The sequence below is a fragment of the Aulonocara stuartgranti genome (genome assembly GCF_965226115.1).
Source record: "Aulonocara stuartgranti genome assembly, chromosome: 22".
NCBI lineage: Eukaryota > Metazoa > Chordata > Actinopteri > Cichliformes > Cichlidae > Aulonocara > Aulonocara stuartgranti.
The window spans coordinates 35,383,425-35,408,191 of NC_138957.1; the positions used below are offsets into that span (position 1 = coordinate 35,383,425).

At 40.9% G+C, this 24,767-nt stretch overlaps 2 gene segments (V, D, J or C); both read left to right on the forward strand.

Annotated features, from left to right (window-relative positions):
• Positions 1–1,760: 1,760 nt before the first annotated feature.
• On the forward strand, positions 1,761–23,712 carry LOC309699553 (Ig kappa-b4 chain C region-like). The segment is given in 2 exons: positions 1,761–2,193; positions 23,231–23,712.
• On the forward strand, positions 11,137–13,262 carry LOC309698296 (Ig kappa-b4 chain C region-like). The segment is given in 3 exons: positions 11,137–11,783; positions 12,036–12,156; positions 12,840–13,262.
• Positions 23,713–24,767: the final 1,055 nt, after the last annotated feature.

Genomic DNA, 24,767 nt, shown 5'->3' on the forward strand with positions numbered 1-24,767 from the left:
GTCACACAAAGCTGTATGAAACGTTTCTCGCGGTTAGTATCATGGTTGCTAGGCAACCTGAACAGCGCGACGCAGGCTAGACCGTCCCATTTCACAAGCCTCTCACTTCCGCACTTCTCGTACTCATAGTACGCACCGTAGTGCGCGTACTTCAAGCGTGCAGACCCTGAATTGGGACACAGCCACGGGCTTTACACAGAGACCTGACTGAACTGGAACAGAGGGAGCATGGGAACCAAACCTAGGAACTAGAAATCATAGCAAAAGACATAACCAGAATAACCTAAAGCATAAGATAATAATAATTAACACAAAACACTGGGTCACATGACCCAGGACCATGACACTTATAGCACTAGAATTAAATAATAAGGGAAGGATTCTGGATCAGCATCATGATGAAAACTTGTGGCCGTAGTATATACAGTATTCTGGAGAAGGTATAAAATGTCACCGTATGTGTGTGTGTGTTTTATGTGTATGGATTTTTTAAATTATTACGCATCATATATTACTGTCTATTAAACCTGATTTTTTCATCCCCATGATAGAACAGAGAAAACCCAACTCAGGAGTGGTCCAAACATTTATAATTCTTTATTCAATCATCTTCCAGAAGAGAGAGACCCCACACAGCCCAAAAGCCAGTTGCAAAATCTCTAGAAGCCAAAAATGTGTCTCGGGACGGTGTAACTCCGTCACAACAGGTAACAATAACGCCTGTACCAGTTGTTGTATAGCAGAGGTGCTCAAGTATAAAAACAATAATAAACACAATGCTTTGGTTCTATAACATTTTTCTATCATTACTTTATTTTGGATTAGGTGCATGAGCTTTTAAGTACGGATAATTAAATAATAGATTAATGAAACACCAGAGTGTGCCCTGTTCTGAGATGTACAGCAAGTGGAGAGTGACAGATGAGATGAGGAGATGGAAGAGTGACTCACAGGCAGAGCCGAGTTCATTTCCCACAGTTTTGTGGTTTAATGCTTCTGAGCGCTGTCACCAATCTTTGCATTTTATTATCATCTCATAACACTTCTTTAATCAGCTACCATCTCTGCTGTGGACTTTTTACTGTCTACAGTCTCAAAGCAACACAGACCTCCATCACTATCTGCAGCAGGAGCAGCAGCAACCCCTCAACAGCAACAGTGTTGTTGTTATTCAGCCTGGTTCCATGTGCCCTTTTGAACTTTGAGTACCCGTCCCTTCCAGCATCTCTGCACGGCCCTGCTCAGAATCATCATCTGTTTTAGGTTGACATTTTATATGTTTTGTAGAATAACAGGACAAACTGTGAGACTGGAAAGACTTGAGCTTCATGCTCTGTTTTGTGACGTAGTGTGCGATGCTCAGCAGTATTATCATTTTAACTGGTTCTGTGCGCGATCTGAAGACACTAAGTGTTTGTGAGAGAACATAAAACTGTTTTGATGCATTTGTGAGGATTTACCTGATGAGTTTTAAGTTTTGTGATTGTAGCTTGAAAATTAATTTTAATGTTTAGAGTTATGAGAAAGAAGGTGGAAGCATTAAAGTGATGTATCTTAACAGTTGTAAAATGTAAATGACCAAATTGGATTATTGGAATATAGTTTTATTGTGTTTCGTTGTTTTTTATGTAAAAATTATAATATTAATATGTTATGAAATTATGATTTAAAGAATTCATATTGTTGAGATTGTTTGTCTCAGAGTCAGAGAGCCGTGTCTCTCTACAGTCAGAGGTTTTTGTACGGCGCCTCAATGAGTTTGTATCACTGTGGTACACGTTCGGTGGAGGAACCAGACTGCAAGTTGGAAGTAAGTCAGCCGTAGAGCTTTTTTTTTTTAAATGTAATTTTCTTTTCTTTAATTTCATTTAATATGAAAGGCTAGGAAACTTTTTATGTAACTGATTAATTATTTTATTCATAAATTCTGTCCTAAGAAACAAAGTCAGCTTTGGAAATGAATATTCAGACACTCAGGACAATTTCCAATGAAAATCTGGGATGTTTCATATTATTCATTATTATTTCTAGTTCTGATGGTAAAGTTGTATTTTGAGGGCTTGTAGGTTTAGTTCAGTCACACAGAGTCAGAGAGCCGTGTCTCTCTACAGTCAGAGGTTTTTGTACGGCGCCTCAATGAGTTTGTATCACTGTGGTACACGTTCGGTGGAGGAACCAGACTGCAAGTTGGAAGTAAGTCAAACTTAAACCTCATTTACTTTAGCAAATTTCTTTCTTGTGGTTATCTTAACTTTTCTGTTCAATGTGCCTAAAAAAACCTCAGGAAAATAGTTTTTAGATAAATTTTCATGAAGAAACAAAGTTAGCTTCAGAATAAATGTTAAAATGAATATTAAACACAATATAAAACATCAGAGTGGACTTGAGGATATTTTACATATACATACATCTGGTTAAGTCTAGAGAGCTTTTAGTTTTAATCCAGTCTGACAGAGTCAGAGAGCCGTGTCTCTCTACAGTCAGAGGTTTTTGTACGGCGCCTCAATGAGTTTGTATCACTGTGGTGGACTTTTGGTGGAGGAACCAGACTGGATGTTGGAAGTAAGTCAGACTTAGAGCTTTTTTTTTTAATGTAATTTTCTTTTCTTTAATTTCATTTAATATGAAAGGTTAGGAAACTTTTTGTGTAACTGATTAATTATTATTTTCATAAATTCTGTCCTAAGAAACAAAGTCAGCTTTGGAAATGAATATTCAGACACTCAGGACAATTTCCACTGAAAAAAGTTAAACTGCACAGAGTGAAGATAAAGATCTCTGGTGTTCTTATTGTATCATATCATTTACAACAATGTAAGCAATAAAAAAACCACATGAGGTAAGTAGTGGTATTGACTTTCTTATCCAGAACAAGCTGTTTATTATGAAGAACTGATGATGTTGAAGCTTAACATCTTTTAAAAGTGTTGACACATCTTTGTTTTGTTTTGTTTTTTTATTTCCAGTGTAGTTTGAACATATTTCAGCTCAAACTGTGTGATGATTCTCTCTGTGCTGATATGCATGAGAGGTTTCTTAAAGGGAAGTGAAACAATGTGTGAGTGAATGACTGGTGGAGCAGAAAAAACACCTGACAGAAACTTCTTAACGGAGAAAATCAAATTGTGGTTCCTGTCCTCTAAGCTGATTGGTGTTTCCTAGGTGATGCCCGCCCCGCCCTGAAGGTGCTGGGTCCCTCCAGTGAGGAGCTGAAACAGGGGGAGGCCACGCTCATGTGTTTGGCCAACAAGGGCTTCCCCTCAGACTGGAGTCTGTCCTGGAAGGTGGATGGCAGTGGCAGCATCAGCTGGGAGGAGAGCAGGAGCCCCGTGGTGCAGGAGAACGACGGCCTCTACAGCTGGAGCAGCACCCTGAGGCTCCCTGCAGACCAGTGGGAGAAGGTGGGCTCTGTGACCTGTGAGGCCACCCAGGGCTCCCAGACTCTGGTCTCAGAGCCACTGATGAGAGACCAGTGTCCCCAGTCCTGAACTATATGTGACTTTTATGCTGGTCTTACTTTCACACTGCATTCTGTAGCTTTTTTTCCAATTTCTTCTCTCATTTTTCATTGCTTTGTTTAAAGTTTAAAGTTTGTTTAAAGTTTTAAAGAATAAAAAAATATCTATATTAAATAAGAACCGAGTCTTTGTCTTACTTTTGTGGTGATGTCAATATTAAACTCTAAATAATGATTTCCAGGGTTCTAATTGGAAGCCAGTGTGCTATCTGTAGTCAATATGAGTCGGTAGAATTAAGCCACTTTCGATACATGAAGTAAAGCAAAGTTTATGTTAAAGAGTAAGTGCGAAGGGGAATTGAGAGACACTGCCATTACTAAGCAGGATATTAAAGACATTACATTTATGCAAATTCATTGCATGCTGTGTAATGAAATGTTTCAGCATGTTGCAGTTTGTTGTATGAAACACTGAGCAGGTGGAGCAGAAAAGCGCTGTATAAGAATGAGTCTATTCTCGTGATCAGTGTTGGGGTAGGTATTTTAAGAAGTAATTTAATATACAGAGTTTTTTTGTTAAAAGTATTCAGTACGTTATTTTGGTGTTTTTTTTCTGTAAAATCACCTGAAACACAACATGTCATAACTGTCATTGAACAATATGAACTTGTAGGCTACAGTCTCTCACACCAACATAAATCCCTATCCTAACGACGACACACATATTTTCTTTCTCTTGGCATTTAGGTATATGAATACCTGTCAAGGGTCCTTGACATACAGGTCTCCGACTCGGAGGACAAAAATTAATGTCCTGTGTCTTAGGAGGGCAGGATTGCTTTGTTTTTTCATTATACGATGCTTCGCAGTATTCGTTTTGCCTAACAACCTGTTTTTGACTCCTAAATTGTCATTAATGCAACCGCTCTACATAACAGTCAGTGTAACTGATTATAAATCTTTTATTCATGAACCTACACATTACGCTTTATTTACTAGTTGTATGTATTTTAACAGAGCAAGAGGTGGACCACACGTTTGAAGAGCTGCTGGTCTTTATAACTGGGGCTGACTTACTTCCACCACTGGGGTGTCAGGGCTCTGTGTGCGGGCAGGCGAAGAGGAGGATCTAAACGCAGGACTAAGACACAAACGTGAAACTAAAAAACCTCAGCTTTATTGCTGGTACGAAAACAAAACCTGAAGTGCACACGGAATATGGAGAACAGAAACACACAGGCATAATCTGAGGGTACGACGCAACACTGAGCACAGGAAAACACAGGGCTTATATACACAGGGTGGTAATCAGTGAATGGGCAACAGGAGGGAGACACAGCTGGGAGAGATCAGGGTTAACGAGACGGGGGGAGCCAAGCTGCACACACTAACATAAGACGCTGACTTTCACAATAAAACAGGAAACATGAATTATTAAACAAGCATGCAGACTTTACACTGAGAGACAGAGAATGACACATGGAACCTGAACTAAACTAAACGTGAGATATAACTGAGAACAAATCCTTAAGCACGGATAAACAGAAACAAGAAATAATAATCATCACTACGAGAATAAGAAAACAATCCATGAAGCAGAATTAAACCGAAATATAATAGACACAAAATACTGGGTCCAACGGACCCAGAACCGTGACATGGGGTCCTGCAACATAGACTTTTATGATCAGGAGTCAGGGATACGCATTGATGTGCAGCTTATCCCTGTATCTTCTGAGACGTGTTGCATACGAGGATCAATTTAAAGATCTTATGAACACTGCATTAAAAGCATTCCTGGGATTTGGAAAGCTGTAGCTGCATTTACATGAACTGATGCTGGAAAGCTGTGGTTAAAACCTGTGGCCTTTTGGGATGAAGTTGTGTTATTCTAAGTGTTCTGAAATGGGATTGCTCCTGGGCTTCTTCAAAATTGTACATTTTAAAAGTGTTTAGTATAAAGGTTTTTTGTTCTTACAAATGTGACTGTATATAGTTGTATTTATAGTCCCGTTGAGACAGGTGGGGTATGCATGCAACAAGCCATGCACCAAAAAGTGATGTTCAGAAAATGCTTCAAGTATTGGAAGGAAAATAACAATTCATCTACAAATGTTCTTTTGAAAGGTTGTTGTGCAGTCATGTTTAAGTATTCGGTTATAATATACTGCATAGTTTCTTGATGCTGCGTTGTGTTTGTGTTGTTGTTTTAAATGTGCAATAGCTGCCTAACAAACTTTGAACTGAAAGACGCTGACTTTTGTAAAATAAAAGTATTGTAATGTCAGTTCTCATGGTGTCTCTTTACAAATTAAAGTTGAGGCTCACCTGTTACTGTCAAATACTGGTGTTGGGATCCACTGACGAGGGCTGTTCAGTACACAGGTAAGTGCTTAAGTCGAGGTAAACGGTTCAATAAATTTACCTTCATCTGTTCTCAAACTGAGAGCTCAAGATTCCATCTCAACTCAATTTGTTCAACTGCTTTCAGGAACAAAGCAGTTTTAACTCCTAAGTTTAAAGTCAGAGTTGGTTAACTCTGAGATTGGCAGCTGACCTTTGACTATAACCTGTTTAAATATTAATAACTCAATTTGAGGAATGTGAACATGTGTCAGTGCTATTATTAGAACACATACTAATATGCACAGAGGGTAACGAGGGAATACACCACAGAAGGCAGACACAGCTGAACCTCATCAGACATGACGAATACACTCACACAGAACGCAGAATCCAAATAAAACAGGGAACCAGAGAATAGCTCTGAGACACGGGTTGACAGAACATAAGGAACAGAGGGACGAAGAGATGCGACTGGAAAACAGAAAATAAATGAAACGAATCATATTAATAATCAAAAACATGAATAGGAAGTCAACAGGTCTTTGGACCATGGCAGTGTTGAAGAGCAAAAAAGAGAAAATCTAAAAACCTGAGAAAGAAAAGATGGAAATTTGATCATTTGACTGATTTGGACTTAAAGTTTCTATTTGAAGTATTTGCTAAATTGTGCAGATAATTATGACTCACTGACTTTTGGTGAGTTCATTTAGTGTTAGATTTTTTTTCTTACAGAAATATGATTTTTGATAATGATCGATATTTAGAAATTGAGATTTATTTGAGCTGGAATGAAGCAGAGGTCAAAGGTCATAAATGATTTGTTAAAAATAAATGATATATTTCCAACTTTCTTTTCCTTTAGCAACAATGACATTTTCCCTCTGTGTGTGTGTGTGTGTGTGTGTGTGTGTGTGTGTGTGTGTGTGTGTGTGTGTGTCCTCAGTGAACTGTATCAGTCTCTGCAGTATCTTCCAGCTGCAGCAGTCACTTCAGTTTCTGTTCAGTCTGACTGAGGGAGGTTTTTGTACGACTGTTTTTCACTGTGTGAACACATACTGACCGTTGATAACATGAAAACTCTGACAGTAATAAACTGCTGCATCTTCAGCCTGGACTCCACTGATGGTCAGAGTGAAGTCAGAGTTTGATCCACTGCCTGTAAAACGAGCTGGAATCCCTGATTCTCGAGTGCTAGCAGAGTGAATGAGACGTTTGGGAACTCCTCCATCTTTCTGTTGGTACCAGGCTAAAAGATGGTAGTTGCTCCAAACACGAACATCCTGACTGGTCGTACACTTGATGCTCACAGATCCTCCCACAGCAGAGCTCACTGCTCCAGGCTGAGTCACTGTGATCTGTCCTCTGGACTCTGAGGACACAGAGACAAAAACATAAAGCAGCTTCATGGTTTTGTGGGCTTCATTTCAGAGGGACAGATGTTGATAGAGGAGAGGAGTTTGATTCTCTGGACTTTACCTGTGAAGCAGCAGCAGAGGAGAGTCCAGATGAGGACGCAGATCAAAGTCATGTTTTTGATGAGGAGGATTTCTGTGGCTTCTGTTGTGATGAAGGACAGCTGTCAGTCATCCAGTGTTCAACTCTCAGGACTATAAACTCTCCCAGAGCACTGGAGCATGGTGCTGCTGATGCAAAGTGCCTCTCTATGGAAATGAACTGACTGACTTGAATCAATCTGACGATGCTGTTTATCAGGAATGATTCAATCCATCGTAGTATTGAGCAGATATATCAGTTTGTTCTTCAGAATATTCTTATTCCAAAATTTTTTCTATTATTTAAATGTTTTGTTTTATGGTTCATTGATGGATTCACATGTTTATCATAATATTTAGTAAGGATATATCTGGATTAATTTAAAATATGAATTAACGAGGTCACAGGTTCATGCTGTAGAGTAGCTGAGCTTAGTCTCAGAGAGTGAGGAGCTCAGACATGTGGAGGTACAGTCACTGCTCTTTGCTTCAAAGGACTTCTTATAAAACACAAACAGACACAATCAGTATCTTTTAAACGAGGCTGTTATCTCTGACAGCAATACCTATAACACCTCTTTCTGTAGCTATGATCACAACCATGTGACATGTAACAGCGGGGCAGATCAAGCATCGTTGTTCACTGCTGTTGATGTTTTTTTAATCACGAATTACAAACAATTACACAACTGAATTCCAGCTTTATTCAAATGAATAAAATTAAGTAATAAAACCCATCATGATAGAATCTCTGTTATCATCACGGACACTTTAAGTTCAAGAACATGTACCTGGATAAAAGCTGCTGTTGGAGGTAAAATCCTCAGACTGAACTTGGGACCTTCACATTTCTAATTCTTACAGAATTTAATGAGCAGAAACAAACAACTGATTGTTTAGAATTTATGATTGTTCAGCACTTTTCTGCACCTTACTGAGTGCTTACATTTGAGTCTTTCATGCTACTCTGTATACAAATCTGTACATCTGTGTCCATAACAGAGAGAGCCAAAATGGGTATGTTTGATTTGCCTTCTGTGGCGGAGGTGTGGTCCTTGGCTCATCTGCAGGGGAGGAGTGGTACAGTGAGCTCAAGGGGGCGGTACCGGGAGGCAGGTGAGCCACAGGTGGTGGCGACTGACTGATGACGCTGTCTCTTTCTGTTTCTCTATATAGTGAAGACAGAGTCGAGCGGGGACGGGGAGAGCTGGACTGGAACAGACTGTGTTCCTTGAGTTCATAACTGTCAGTAAAACGCAATAATAGTGAGCACAATCATCGTGTGTGTTGTGTACTTTTACACCTTTCTAACAATCCTATTTATGTGAAGTTGGGATAAGGTTCCAAGAAACTTAAAACCTCTGTGAAGTGTGAGTGAGGTCAAAGGTCATGAAGCTCAAGTGTCAGCATTGTAAGTTAGCTTTTTAGGAGTTTCACCATTTTTCTGTTGGTAACAGAACACGTCATTACCTTCATCTACCCCAGGATCTGTTGTAAATCTGAGGGTGATGGAGACCAATTAACTTCTTTTGATGAAATAATACACACTATGTTTGTTGACTCCAGAAACACCAACAGTGACATCTGGAGGAGGTTCCCCACATGTTTTATTTTTTTGGGGGTTTTTTGTAATGTGCGTTACACGTGGGGCATGCCACTATACTGTGGAGAACAACAGTCACTTATGGGGAAAAACGCTCGTCCCAAACGAGTTTAAAGGCATTTGAGTCTCAAAAAGTGGTTTTAGTGTCAGGGTTACAGTTAGGTTATAGTTAGGCATTCACTTTTGATGGTTAAGGTTATAGTAAGCAGTTAGGAAAAGCATTATGTCAATTAGATATCCTCACTAAGATATGAAACCCAGTGTATTTCTTTGAGTGTGTGTACTCAGTCAACTGTATCAGTCTCTGCACTTGAGAGAGGTTTTTGTATGATGGCTTTTCACTGTGTGAACACATGCTGGCTGTTAATGTAGTGTTCACTCTGACAGTAATAAACTGCTGCATCTTCAGCCTGGACTCCACTGATGGTCAGAGTGAAGTCAGAGTTTGATCCACTGCCTGTAAAACGAGCTGGAATCCCTGATTGTCGAGTGCTAGCATAGTAAATGAGCAGTTTAGGAACTCCTCCATCTTTCTGTTGGTACCAGGCTAAAAGATGGTAGTTGCTCCAAACACGAACATTCTGACTGGTCGTACACTTGATGTTCACAGTTGCTCCCACAGCAGAGCTCACTGCTCCAGGCTGAGTCACTGTGATCTGTCCTCTGGACTCTGAGGACACAGAGACAAAAACATAAAGCAGCTTCATGGTTTTGTGGGCTTCATTTCAGAGGGACAGATGTTGATAGAGGAGAGGAGTTTGATTCTCTGGACTTTACCTGTGAAGCAGCAGCAGAGGAGAGTCCAGATGAGGACGCAGATCAAAGTCATGTTTTTGATGAGGAGGATTTCTGTGGCTTCTGTTGTGATGAAGGACAGCTGTCAGTCATCCAGTGTTCAACTCTCAGGACTATAAACTCTCCCAGAGCACTGGAGCATGGTGCTGCTGATGCAAAGTGCCTCTCTATGGAAATCATGGAAATGCCCTTGTCCATTATAAAAGGTTTACTCTGTGTTCAAGAATCAGTGATTTGGTATTTCTGTCTGCTTTAATTTAATCTTTTTTTCCTCTTTCTCTTTTTAATTAATCCATTGAGTTATTCATAAAATCAACAATTTGTGTTTTGTTGATTATTTTTAAAAGCATTTTTTTAAAGTTTTACATTGTGCATCTTATGCTGAGCAAGCTTTGGTTGTGAGGATTGGGCAGGCTATTCTGTGACGTACTTAAAATCTGGTAATACAGTTGGTAAATATTTGCACGAAGAAAAGTCATCATTTCTTCATCGTGCTCTGTACTACACTATAAAGATTACAGCATAAAAACATAAGCAGCACATCGTCAGAACTTATACTGAATCTTTGCACCAGACCATGTGTGTTACTCATGGCCATTGATCAGTGGCTGTTGATTAATGGTCATGAGAATTTGCATATTAATGATCAAGGAACTGACCTCCCAGCCCATTGGTCCTTCAGTGGGCTGGTTTCAGTCATTATGCAAATGCACTGTTTCTAAGGTTGGAGAAACCTGCAGTCAGCTGAGACTGAAGAAGTCACCTGGATGAGTGACGAAACGTTTCTCCCCCTGAAAACGCTGCGTCCAGATGAACAGAATCAACCTTGTGGGTTTTACTTACCTGGATGATTGAGCGTGCATCAAGACACCATGTGCGTTAGTGCCTAATTATGAATAATATTACTCAGATATTGATCAGTGACAAACACAAAAGGCTACAGTTTCAAATATTTTAGACTCTCTGACTGGTGAGAGTAAAATGCTGAACATTTGTCTCAATGCTAGATAGAAAGCACTCAGGCATAGGATTTAGTGTTTATACGAATGTCTGTGGATGAGGCATGTTTTATGAAGAGCTTTGTCTATGTTTATATGTCTGGTTGGGTCTTAGACTCCATCTCACCGCCCCCCCACACACACCCGTCTGTGGCTCTCCCCAGCTTGTTTCTAGGAGGGAGGCGGCTGTCCCTCCAGCAGTCCTGCTTGGGCTCTTGTGCTCTGGGGGGAATCTAGATGTCTGGGTCCTGGATGTCCTCCGTGCTTGCTCCATGTCCTGGGGGGCAGTGCTATGGTTCCCCACAATTACTATTAGATAGTTACATGGAGAAACCTTTTGGAAACAAGCGCACTCACGCACACAGGTGTGCACAGACACTCACCGTCTTCCTTGGATGCTGCCTCTAAGCATATCGTCTGCTGTCGGTCTTTTGTGCTGCTCAGTAGCATTCAGTCTTTATTATTTACTCTTACTTATGCTCATCTAGGTTGTTGCTGTGGTCTCCCTACTGTGTTGTTCTCTTTTTGCTTGTTTTCTTCTTTTTCTTCCAGCAGGTGATCTCATGGGTTTTCATTGTCTTTTCTCACTGTCCCTCTTCCCCTCTGTTTTTCTTTCCCTCTCCTTTTCTTAAACTTCTCTTATCTGTCTTTGTCTTTACGATCCCCGGGTTATATCTGTTCCAATTCTAATCATTTAAAAAAAATAAAAAATAAAAAATAATGAAGATCAATCAAGTGGACCAGTATGGCACTGATTCACTTGAGAAAATAAATCTGTTGAGAATTTTTCTTGGCCTTCAGACAATAATTCTGATTGCTTCAGTGCCGAACGGGACAGGACAAAAAAATGTGATCGTCCAAAAGCTCATGGATTGAACTGTATTTAAACTAACATTGTATGATGATATTTGAAGAAGTCACATCAGCTGAGTCATGGCTGCTGTGCAAACAGTGAATGATTTAGTTGAGTTTGTTTGTCTCAGAGTCAGAGAGCCGCGTCTCTCTACAGTCAGAGGTTTTTGTACGGCGCCTCAATGAGTTTGTATCACTGTGGTGGACTTTTGGTGGAGGAACCAGACTGGATGTTGGACGTAAGTCGCATTTAAACCTGTTTTTTTTTACTAGCTGTTTCCTCCTAATTTTGTTTTACTTGTCTGGGTGTGAAATTTTAATTTGTTAAATATAATTGTGAAGATTTACTGTAGTCACAGTGGAATACAGTGTGCTTTATAAATGTATATGAAACTTACATTTGAATCATTTAAAACATTACAATAATCCACAGGATGATTTTTCTTAATTAACAGTTTTAATGGCTAAATTTTGAGGTTTTGTAGTTTTAGTTCAGTCTGACAGAGTCAGAGAGCCGCGTCTCTCTACAGTCAGAGGTTTTTGTACGGCGCCTCAATGAGTTTGTATCACTGTGGTACACGCTCGGTGGAGGAACCAGACTGGATGTTGGACGTAAGTTTATTCTGGTTTACTATCAAATACTGTCTTTTTATTAAAGTGCATTTAACAATTTCTCTTCTGATTTTAAGAGAAAAGCACGTAGCTTTACAATAAGTTTGATGCTGGAATTTTTTATCATCCTCTTGTGTCGTGGAGGATAATTCAGATCTGCTCTGTCAAAATATTATGTCTACATTTCAGTCAAATTAAACTGAAAAAAAATCTAACAATAATATAAAGAAGAAAAACTTTCAAGTATTGTTTGAAATTACTTTGAGTTTGTGTGAATTTTAAAAATTGTTTTAGATATACAGGAAGAGCATTTCGTTTCGCTGAATTAATTAATTTATTCTATTTATTTGTTTCCAGTTAATATTAATGTCAGTCATGTACAATATTGATGATTTTAAACTTGTTTTGTAAATGTTTCCACATCTGCTTCTTTTATTTCCAGTGTAGTTTGAACATATTTCAGCTCAAACTGTGTGATGATTCTCTCTGTGCTGATATGCATGAGAGGTTTCTTAAAGGGAAGTGAAACAATGTGTGAGTGAATGACTGGTGGAGCAGAAAAAACACCTGACAGAAACTTCTTAACGGAGAAAATCAGCTCTTACAGTAAAGGTGTCCCACTGTCTGTGGTTTGATTGACAGCTGTGTGCTCCCTGTGCTCTAAGCTGATTGGTGTCTCCTAGGTGATGCCCGTCCCGTCCTGACAGTGTTGCCCCCCTCCAGTGAGGAGCTACAGCAGGGGACTGCAACAATCACATGTCTGGCCAACAAGGGCTTCCCCTCAGACTGGAGTCTGTCCTGGAAGGTGGATGGCAGTGGCAGCATCAGCTGGGAGGAGAGCAGGAGCCCCGTAGTGCTGCAGAACGACGGCCTCTACAGCTGGAGCAGCACTCTGAGGCTCCCTGCAGACCGCTGGATGAAGGTGGGCTCTGTGACCTGTGAGGCCACCCAGGGCTGCCAGGCTCTGGTCTCAGAGCCACTGAGGAGAGACCAGTGTTCCCAGTCCTGACCTGACTCAACCTGATACTGGTTTAATGCTCTCATTCTCAACTCTGTAACTGTCTCTCCATCTTTCTTTTTTAAGAACAAATAAAGACTAAAACTGTTCTTTTCTTTCTCATAATGACAACATTCATGTTTTAGGTAATAAAGATGTTTTGCAAAGTGAATTTTGGTTGAATCAGACATTTAATTTTATTCAAATCTACAAACCTGCACTTGATGAATATATGTTTCATTTAGAAGAATTCAGACCAACTCTGCACTCCAACATGATGTCTTTATTTTACACTGGTAAAATAAAACACAGGCTGAAAGAACCACTAAGGAGATCTGCATTTTGGCAAAAGCTGAAAAAGGAGTTTTAAAGTTGTTCAGATTATTTTTATGTTTATTTAAATGTGTGTGGTAGGTTGTTGGTGGTGTTGCTCACCTGTACCAGACAGACTGGTTCATGAAGCAATGCTGGGACCTGGTTGCCACGGAAACAGTCTCACCAGACTACAAAGCAAGTCTAAAGAAGAAAGAGTCTTTAGTGTCTCTAATGAGCTGTTTGTTCTGAGGAGAACTCACAGACAGGAGAGTCAACGAATGCAAGGAGTGATTAGAAAGAATCTGAAGAACAAAGTTTAAATTTCACTGACAAACACGGAGAAGATTAAATGAATGATGACATGAACAAAATGTGAAAAAACACCTTCGGTTCAATAACAGCTTTTTCACTCATGTTCATGTTTGATGATATGTTTACACTTAAATTCACAGGTGTGTTGTTTTTATTTTGAGCCTCACTGATCAGGAACATTTTCAGATTTTTGGATTCAGATTATTTTATCTTGATATAGATTCAGTGTTTGCTCTAAGGTCAAAGGTCATGAACAAGACTTATCCTGGTATCTGTTAATGGCCCACGTTTGTTCTTTAGTTAAATATATATTTGAAAGTTGAACACAACATACATGCGATGTAGGACACAAAATTGTGATGAATCACTTCATTTTGTGTGTGTGTGTGTGTGTGTGTGTGTGTGTGTGTGTGTGTGTGTGTGTGTGTGTGTGTGTGTGTGTGTGTGTGTCCTCAGTGAACTGTATCAGTCTCTGCAGTATCTTCCACCTACAGCAGTCACTTCAGTTTCTGTTCAGCCTGACTGAGGGAGGTTTTTGTACGACTGTTTTTCACTGTGTGAACACCCACTGACTGTTAGGATAGTGCTGACTCTGACAGTAATAAACTGCTGCATCTTCAGCCTGGACTCCACTGATGGTCAGAGTGAAGTCAGAGTTTGATCCACTGCCTGTAAAACGAGCTGGAATCCCTGATTGTCGAGTGCTAGCGTAGTAAATAAGACGTTTGGGAGTTTCTCCAGCTTTCTGTTGGTACCAGGCTAAACAGTGATTGTTGCTATGAACATAAACATCCTGACTGGTCGTACACTTGATGCTCACAGTTCCTCCCACAGCAGAGCTCACTGCTCCAGGCTGAGTCACTGTGATCTGTCCTCTGGACTCTGAGGACACAGAGACAAAAACATAAAGCAGCTTCATGGTTTTGTGGGCTTCATTTCAGAGGGACAGATGTTGATAGAGGAGAGGAGTTTGATTCTCTGGACTTTACCTGTGAAGCAGCAGCAGAGGAGAGTCCAGATGAGGACGCAGATCAAAGTCATGTTTTTGATGAGGAGGATTTCTGTGGCTTCTGTTGTGATGAAGGACAGCTGTCAGTCATCCAGTGTTCAACTCTCAGGACTATAAACTCTCCCAGAGCACTGGAGCATGGTGCTGCTGATGCAAAGTGCCTCTCTATGGAAATCATCTGACTGACTCCAGCAGGACTGCATAATTAGTCTTTGCAATGTGAATTCACAGGTTTTCAACATGTTTTGAGATGTAATTGGGTTGGTAGCTTTTTATTATTCTATTTATTACTTTATCCAGGACCTTTAAGCCTTCTCCTGGTACACAATCTGGTAATGTGGATTAAAAGCAGAATTAAACATTCATTCAGCTACTGCTATAAAAGTGATCAATGACACCATTGAGGCAATGAACCTTTTGGTGTGACTTTTTTCCTAGACTGACTCCAACACAGACTTGGACCAGTCTCATAATGCTGTTTAATAATGGATCAATCAAATTAACATACCACTGAATAAAGGTCTCAAAGTCAGTTTTCTAAAATCTGGAATGTGTTTGAACAGACTGCCACAAGGATACGTCTTTGTTTTTTAGAGCCAGTTCATGGACAGATAAGACCTGTTAATTAAACAGATCATTGATTGATTTTAAGTAAAATAATTGCATGTATTGATAATTAATTACTCTCCATATGAGGTCCAAAGAGATCATCACCACAGGAAATAACAAAATAAACATAAGAGCAGAAACTTTAGGACCGTCCGAATCAACCACCTGGTTCATTCGTAAAAGGAATAAATGCATTGGACAGCACGATACTAAAAAGGCCTGAAAAACCACTGAGCTGCACTCAGCTCCCACTGAAGGTTTGGACTAAGAGGCTGCTGGCTCTGTGGCCCGTCCGAGCTGCGGCACTGTATGTTGCATGTACCCACTCGATTCGGACAACGGACCAGCTGTTAGTTTCATTCCATCCCGGGATTCTGGGAAGCCCCGAGTCCAAGTCATCAGCTGTGTCAGCCTGACTGTACTGAGAGTAATTAATAGTAATTAATACTGTTGGATTTGAAGGTAAAATCCACAGACTGAACTTGTGGCCTTCACGTTTCTACCCCTCTTATGATCGAAAATCATGTGGGTCATATGTGTGTGTGTTTATTTGGGTGACTCTGTCATGGTCCTGGGTCATGTGACCCAGTATTCTGAGTTTCTTGATGTTTTCTTTTTCCTTTCAGTCTAGTTTCATTTCAGTTTATCGAGTTACATTCTGTCACGCCTGGGTTACAGTTTTAATTCATGATTTTTAAAGCTCCCCATTTGTCTCATCCCTGTGTGAAGTTTTCTGTGTTAAGTCTTCGTGTGTTTATCTGTCATGTTTCATGTCCAAGTTTTCTTTGTTTGTCTAGTTCCAGTCATGTCTGGGTCTCGTTATGTTTCCCGTTTTATTTTGAAGGATCCTTGTGTTTTGTGTTTATTGTATTTAGCTTCACGTCCCCTGTCCTGTCATTATGTTAATTGTTGTCAGCTGTTTCCCCATGTGATTCCGCTTCCCCTGATCATTCCTTATGTGTACTTAATCCGTGTGTTTCTGCTCAGTCGGTGTCAGATGGTCTGTTAACCTCACCACAGTATTCATAGGTTTACTTCATTGTTTCGCTGTGTGTCCTAGTTTACTCAGTGTTCATAGTTTTGTTGTAGTTCTTTCACTGAGTGTCACAGCCTTCTGTTAACACAGTGTTCATCGTCTCCTTAGTTTCCCTAGTTTGATGTTTTTTCTTCTGCAATAAAGGCTCGCTTTATTTTTGAAACTACGTTTTGTCTGCACCGTGTCTGCATCTGGGTCTACCTCATTCTTCACACCGGCGCACCCCGCCGTGACAGACTCTTCCCATCAGAGGATGTATGTGTGGGTGTTTCTCTCTCGTCCCTCACAGGTGCCTGCTGAGTGGTTGGGTTGACTGATTCCTGTTCCCAAACTGTGTACAGAAATCTGTACATTACAGAGAGTGCAAGCATGCACATTTTTCGTTTTTGTCAGCCAAAAGGTTTACTGATCTTTGAGAAAATTATTTAACTTTAATAACTATTTGTTATAACTAGGGACCGAAAGTGCTTAAAATCTCAGAGAAGCGGTGTAGGTGAGGTAGAAAGTCATTAGGATTACATGTTACATATCACACATTGACTCACTTTGTCTTAGATAAGTGTGTGTGTGTGTGTGTGTGTGTGTGTGTGTGTGTGTGTGTGTGTGCGTGCGTGCGCGTGTGTGTGTGTGTGTGTGTGTGTGTGTGTGTGTGCGTGTGTGTGTGTGTCCTCAGTGAACTGTATCAGTCTCTGCAGTATCTTCCAGCTGCAGCAGTCACTTCAGTTTCTGTTCAGTCTGACTGAGGGAGGTTTTTGTACGACTGTTTTTCACTGTGTGAACACATGCTGACTGTTAGGATAGTGAAAACTCTGACAGTAATAAACTGCTGCATCTTCAGCCTGGACTCCACTGATGGTCAGAGTGAAGTCAGAGTTTGATCCACTGCCTGTAAAACGAGCTGGAATCCCTGATTCTCGAGTGCTAGCAGAGTGAATGAGACGTTTGGGAACTCCTCCATCTTTCTGTTGGTACCAGGCTAAATGCTGATTGTTGCTATAAACATAAACATTCTGACTGGTCGTACACTTGATGCTCACAGATGCTCCCACAGCAGAGCTCACTGCTCCAGGCTGAGTCACTGTGATCTGTCCTCTGGACTCTGAGGACACAGAGACAAAAACATAAAGCAGCTTCATGGTTTTGTGGGCTTCATTTCAGAGGGACAGATGTTGATAGAGGAGAGGAGTTTGATTCTTTGGACTTTACCTGTGAAGCAGCAGCAGAGGAGAGTCCAGATGAGGACGCAGATCAAAGTCATGTTTTTGATGAGGAGGATTTCTGTGGCTTCTGTTGTGATGAAGGACAGCTGTCAGTCATCCAGTGTTCAACTCTCAGGACTATAAACTCTCCCAGAGCACTGGAGCATGGTGCTGCTGATGCAAAGTGCCTCTCTATGGAAATCATCTGACTGACTCCAGCAGAGACTTGGATCAATGTGATGTGTCTAAAAAGAGTTGTCATGGCATATTTGGCATGTGACTCACATGAACCCTTCATGATTTATAGACAGATGAGAAATTTTGTCAAAATTTACTCGTGCAGTGAGGAGATGTGAAGGCTTTTCTCCTGCAGGGGCATTTTGCTGAAATGATTCAAGACCACTTGTCATTGTCCTGGTTCATTCGACCAAGCGGTTTGCGTTTCCTGTGTTTTTGTCATTTTTTTGTATTATGTTCAGTCTACTTGTTTATGTTAAGGATCATTCTTTAATGCCTGCATTGTTCTGTTTAGATTTGGTTATTAGACTTCCCCTTGTGTCGTTGCCCTTTGTGTCTCCCTCTGTGTGTCTGTGTTTATATTGTGGTGTGAGTTCTTGTGCCTTGTTTCTCCTCCGTGTGTTTCATTCCATCATGTTTATCTATGTTTCCCAGCCCGTCGTGTCTGCTCTCTCCCTCGTGTTCCCTCACTCCCTTTCGTCTGCCTCTTCTCCGCTCCCGCATCATGTTTCCTGTTTTATTGTGAAGGTCTTGTGTTTCCATGGTCGTTTTGTCTCGTTGTGGTTATTCGTGTTAGCTGGGTTCCTCGTGTGTTCTCGTTATCCCTCTGTGTATTTAGGTCAGCGTCTCCCTCAGTCCTGTGTTGCGTCCTCCCTCATGGCTGTGTTTCCCTGTGTGCCTCTTTGTGTTTGTAGTTTATACTTCCCCCAGTCTAGTTTTGTTTTGTATTTCCATTCAGCAAATAAAGCTGGTTTTTGATTTTACGTCCTGTTTCTGGGAGTCTGCATTTGAGTCTTTTCCTGCCTGCCTGCTCAGCCGTTTCATGACACCACTTGTTCTTTGACATAAATCATATAAAGTGTCCTTCAAGTCCTTCAGACTTTAAGACAGTTGAACATCTGTGCGTGAATTTGGATCGATGTGTTAGAGTTAAAAGAGTCCAAATTTGGTAAATATAGCTTGAGAGAAACAACGACACATGGCATATTAGACTCTGTCATTATTTATTCACCAAAGACTAATGAACTCACGACTCTTCAGTTTAATTTGAAACACAGCATGGAATAATTTACTTGATAGAAATGTGAAATATTCGACCCATAACAGAGACATTTTATGTTTCCGCGGGCACTCCACTGTGTGCGACTCAGGCAGCTTACCAGTTGTTGTTGTTGTTTGCCAGTTTTTCTTGTGGATGAGTGTTGTGTTATGTCAGGCGGTTTACTGATAATCAGCTTATTTGTGGTCTTTTATCTCCTTTTGCTTTGAACACACTCAAGTCACGACTGACATGTAACATGTTCAAGTGGCTTTATTGTCATTTCAGCCATATACAGTGGTGCAGTACACAGTGAAATGAGACAGCGTTCCTCCAAGACCCTGGTGCTACATATAACAGTAAATCAACATAGGACTATAATAAAGTGCAAGTATACAAGAACTATGTAGCCCAAATAAGGTACAGCCTGTCCATTCGCCCCTTCAACCTCCAAGAGGTCATAGAGAGGCTTGATGTCCTGCACTGACATGTGTTGTTCATAAAAGGATTGGGGGATAGTAGTCACTTGCGAGCCGGTATCTAGCAGACAACTAAATGTTTTACCTTCAATTATCACTTCAGCAGTGCTCCTGGTACCAATCAGACCCTTTGGAAGCCTGAAGGATTGCTTTTCACTACTGGAGTGCTCTAGATCCACACACTTGCCTGCTTTGCTGACAATCTTTACGTCTGTGGGACGCTGCGCATGTTCTTCAGCCTCTGTCTGTCCCACAACAGAGACTGGATCTAGTTTAAAGGTGAACTGGAGTCGCTGGGACAACTTTGACTTTCCCACGCGTGCTGCCTCCTCTCCAACTGCTTCTTCTTTTCAATAACTAGTGCAGAATTTGCAGGGTTTGTACAAGAAGTGGCAATATGCCCATCTTCCCCACAGTGAAAACAATACCAAGGCCTGGGCCTGCCTGTCTGTTTTACTCCGGCTAATCGATGCACTTCTTGATGTGTGTTGTCCATTTTCGATTTACAGGTTGTCTTTTTAACCGGTTTCTTGTTGGCACGCTCACTTAGCTTTTCCTGTGATGCAAATGAGGCTAGCTGACTCTGCAAGCTAGCTATCTGCTTTTGAAGTTCCTCAATAGCTTTCGGACCACACTGTGGGCTTTCTCTTACGCCTGCACAAACACAGGAACTCTGAGCATGGACAGATACTCGTTTTGATGAACCAATGTGCTTTTTCATCCTATCAACCTTTGCAGCTTGTCTATCTTCTTCGGTACGCAACATTAGCAAGAGCTCTGAAAATGACGGTGGACAGTTTTTCTTGTGTTCAAGTTGCAGACTGGAGAGCAATCCACTATCCCAACACCCCCTACAAAACTGCTTGAGGAGATGTTTGTCTACATCATCAGGTGGAATACCCCCCCTTTTTACTGCTAAATTTAGTGCTAGCTGTAAACGATGGAGGAAAGCTGATGGTTTCTCGCCTGGGTCCTGAAGGGTATTCATGAACTGAGCAAAAAGCTCCTCACCATCCTCTACAGCGCCGAAGGCTGAATCGAGCAACTGCAGATAGGCTACTGGGGGTGCGCTGGGACTCAAGCACTTCACCACATCAACTGCAGGTGGAAGCAAATTCTCTAAAATCTTCCTGGACACCTGCAGATGGGTCATACTGGGGTCACTTAAAAGCAGCTCAATGTGTGAGCGCCAAGTCTCATAGTCTGTCTCATTGTTAGGCCTGGGAGTTTTCCCTGAGAAGGAACGGATGCGCATTGAAGAATGGATCTGTGATCCAATGTCATCCTTCCTTAAAATATGCTCAACAACGACCTTCTGAACTTCAGGGGGATTTACATCACTAATCACTATTGAAGGCTTCTGTACACGCAAGGGTGGAACTGGAGTTGAGACACCTTGGTCACTGCTTACCCTTGAGGGACCTGAAAGCAACTGGGGCTGTGGTATTGGTGTCTCATCAACAATGCTATCATGTAAGACAGAAGGTGCCTCATCTGTATTCTCAGTTGTCTCACAGATTTGTGATATCATCTCTTTCAATACTTCCTCATAGGTTTTGCCACTGAGCTTAGCCAAGCCCTTTAATTCAGCCAAGTATGACTTCGTGACACCTTCACCCACCTTAGCAGTGTAAACGCTTGCCAAGGCCCTCACACAGTAAGAGACATTTGGTTCACCCTCTGCAACATACTTGTATGGCATAAGAGGCTCTAAAGCTTCTACAGCTGAGCCACTTGAGTACTCAACAATCAGGTTTTGATGAAACTCTGAGGTAGCATCATCCACTGGCAAAAGGGTTTTAACACCACCATACTTTTTCAAAAACTCTAAAACTTCTTCATCTTTCTCTGATTTCGTGATCCCACTCACAATAACTGCATTGGGAATTTTTACACCTGAGCGCTGGACAAAATCCATGTCAGACACAATTTCTCATTACTGATGTTTAAAAATTCTTAGGCTCCTGGCTGGCTCGCCACTTATGTAACCCAACTTGTGAATTATTATTGAGAATGACCGAACTCCCACTAGCCAGTATCAGAAGATCTAGGATCGGCAGGAGCCCAAGGTATAAACACCAATAAGAAGAGACCACACCACAATATACTGTTCACAAATTTGTTATATTTGACACACAGCAGCTGCAACAATGTAATGAAAAAACAATAAAATAAAATACAAAATATTTCCCCCAAAATAACAAACTAAATAAAAGTGCGCGCATACAGCTTTCTCTGAGTCAATTATATGAGTGGATAATGTCTGATAACTGATGGATCGTTGGGGCCCGTTCAGTTTGTTTAATGTTTGTCCTACCACACTCCGATGAAGGAAGAAAGTTTGTAGTCCTGCAGGTATCTGAAGCTTCAATGGGAACGAAACTTTGGCTTCAATAAAACCTTGGCAAATCCTTTTCAATTTCGGGTTGGCTCGCCATCCAGTTAACTGGAACTGTGGAATCACTGCTCCTCGATGGGGCTTGCTTCAGACTGGGTCCGTCTGTCGAGTCATCCTTTTACCAGATAACAAAAAACCCTGACCGTTGACAGGGTGAAACTCTGAACAACCAAAAACAACTGCAGCAGACTTGCTTTTAACTCCTAGCGATTTGACTTCGGGAACATTAGTTTCTCTGGCACATGGCATTATATGAACAGGAACGAAATGGCAACACAGGAAATCATGTGATCAAGGTCAACAGCAAGGGTCACTGGGAGCTCATTAATGATTGGCCAAGTTAAATGACAACAGATAATCTTATTGGTCCACATCTTCCTTTAAACATAAAAGAAAAAAAAGAAATGACTAAATTCTTTACATTATACATGAAAAAAAACTACTTTCCACTGCTCTTTTTTTTCTAGCTGGGCTACAACTACAAAAACAGAACAGAGTGATACAGACACAAGACAGTGCAACAGAAAAGTGCAAAGTTTTCTACAAATTATGCAATTATGATGCCGTTATTATTTCACACTAAAATCTTTTTGAGCATTTTCTTTCAATGAAACTTAAATTTTTAAAACTTTTTTTTTGAATTTTTTCTTCAAAAACAGTTCGTAGATGGCACATTTTTGTTTCTATGTTTTAACCTTTTGCCAAAGTATCTGCAAATAATTTGTCATCCATTTCATTTCGCCTTTGATGAAGATTTAAAATTACTATACTGCCATATGGTTACCATTTAACCATACTCTAAAACAGGGGTGGGCAATTCCAGGCCTCGGGTGCCGGTGTCCTGCGGGTTTAAGATCTCACCTTGGGTCAACACACCTGAATCACATAATTAGTTCGTTACCAAGCCTCTGGAGAACCTCAGGACATGTTGAGGAGCTAATTTAGCCATTTAAATCAGCTGTGTTGGTTCAAGGACACATCTAAAACCTGCAGGGACACCGGCCCTCGAGGCCTGAAGTTGCCCACCCCTGCTCTAAAAGCATGCTGACCACGTTGGGCTCAGTTTATGAGATTTAATTTGTAATTAAGTTATTTTTCCCAAATATACCAAAAATAAGTTGGTTTGTTTTTTTCCATTTTTACATACAAAATTGTTTAATTTTTGAGTTTTGATAAAATTCTGACAAATTTATTTTTCTGATTATTTTAATTGTAATTGTAGAACTAAGAAATAGTTCACAGATTACAGACGAGAACATCAGAAGTCAAAGAAACACTTTAATATTTTCATCTTTGGTACTGAAACTCGTCTGTTGCCATGGTTCAGCAGTGAAGCCTGTCTGTTACCATGGTTACCAAGCTCAGAGAGGGAAGTGAAACATCTGGAGATCAGTTTCACCCAAACTCCCAGTTTCTCTAACATCTATTCTCTCTCTCTCTGCAGTGGGTCGAGTCCCCCCCTCCCTGACCGTGCTGGCGCCCTCTAGTGAGGAGCTGCAGCAGGGGAAGGCTACAGTCATGTGTGTGGCCAACAAGGGCTTCCCCTCAGACTGGAGGCTGTCCTGGAAGGTGGATGGCAGTGGCAGCATCAGCTGGGAGGAGAGCAGGAGCCCCGGGGCGCTGCAGAATGACGGCCACTACAGCTGGAGCAGCACCCTGAGGCTCCCTGCAGACCAGTGGGAGAAGGTGGGCTCTGTGACCTGTGAGGCCACCCAGGGCTCCCACACTCCACTCTCAGAGACTCTGATGACAGACCAGTGTTCCCAGTCCTGAGCTGACTCACTGGGACTCTGATACTGGCTTTAGTCTGCAGCTTCTCTCAGTCTGCTCCCTCTGTGTCTGTATTGCTTTGATAGTTTTCATGTTTTCATGCTTGTGGCACTGTTGATGGTTTTAATACTTCAAATAAAAACTGAGGTCTTCAAATAGTGGTTTTCATGTGTTTCCATTCAGCTGCTCTTCTGTCTGATAATCATCCTTCAGGTTCAGCAGTGATGCTTCCATACACTGAAAATCTCTGCTTCAGTAACTTTGACTGAGAGAATCACATGTGCTGTATCACATCAGAGTGTAAATGTAAAAAAATGAAAACAACTAAAAAAAAGAAAAGAAAAAGCAATAAGTTAAAAATAGAATCACAGCCAACAGCTGCTCCCTGTTATAAATAGTTTTAAAGTCTTTTGCAGCTGCATTATTTTCCATCATGTTGGATTTTGTGATGATCTTTGCTGTTGGGTGTAGAAGAAGTAGAAAACATGGTGACAGATTATTGTAACCTGCATGTGACCCATGATGAGACCCGTCCTGGTTTTCTTCAAAGTCAGAATTGATAAAATAACCCAAAGAAAAACTAAACTTTCTTTATCAACATAGGAGACACTAAAAATGTCTCTTTCAGAACATCAGTGCAGGTTAAAAAGTGTAAATGTCAGAATAATTTATGTCACAAAGATGAAGTTAAAGACTTGATGAACTAAACTTTAAATCTTCAGATCAAATCATGTGAAATATTTCTGTGACCAAGAATGTAGCTGAGCAATCTACATACATACATATATCAGTACTGCAGTTTACTAAAATATTCTCATTTAATAACTACTTCCCAGTTTGAATATTTACAGGAGAGTTTCTTCATCACAGATCTGACTCACAGTATCAACTGTTTTGTGTTTCACATGTTCTTCTGTGCGAGCTCGTCAGGATGGACACAAGTCTGATGTCTTGAGTCAAACCCACATTAACATTACTGTGTGTGTGTGTGTGTGTGTGTGTGTGTGTGTGTGTGTGTGTGTGTGTGTGTGTGTGTGTGTGTGTGTGTCTGTCTGTCTGTCTGTGTGTGTGTGTGTGTGTGTCCTCAGTGAACTGTATCAGTCTCTGCAGTATCTTCCAGCTGCAGCAGTCACTTCAGTTTCTGTTCAGTCTGACTGAGGGAGGTTTTTGTACGACTGTTTTTCACTGTGTGAACACATACTGACTGTTCA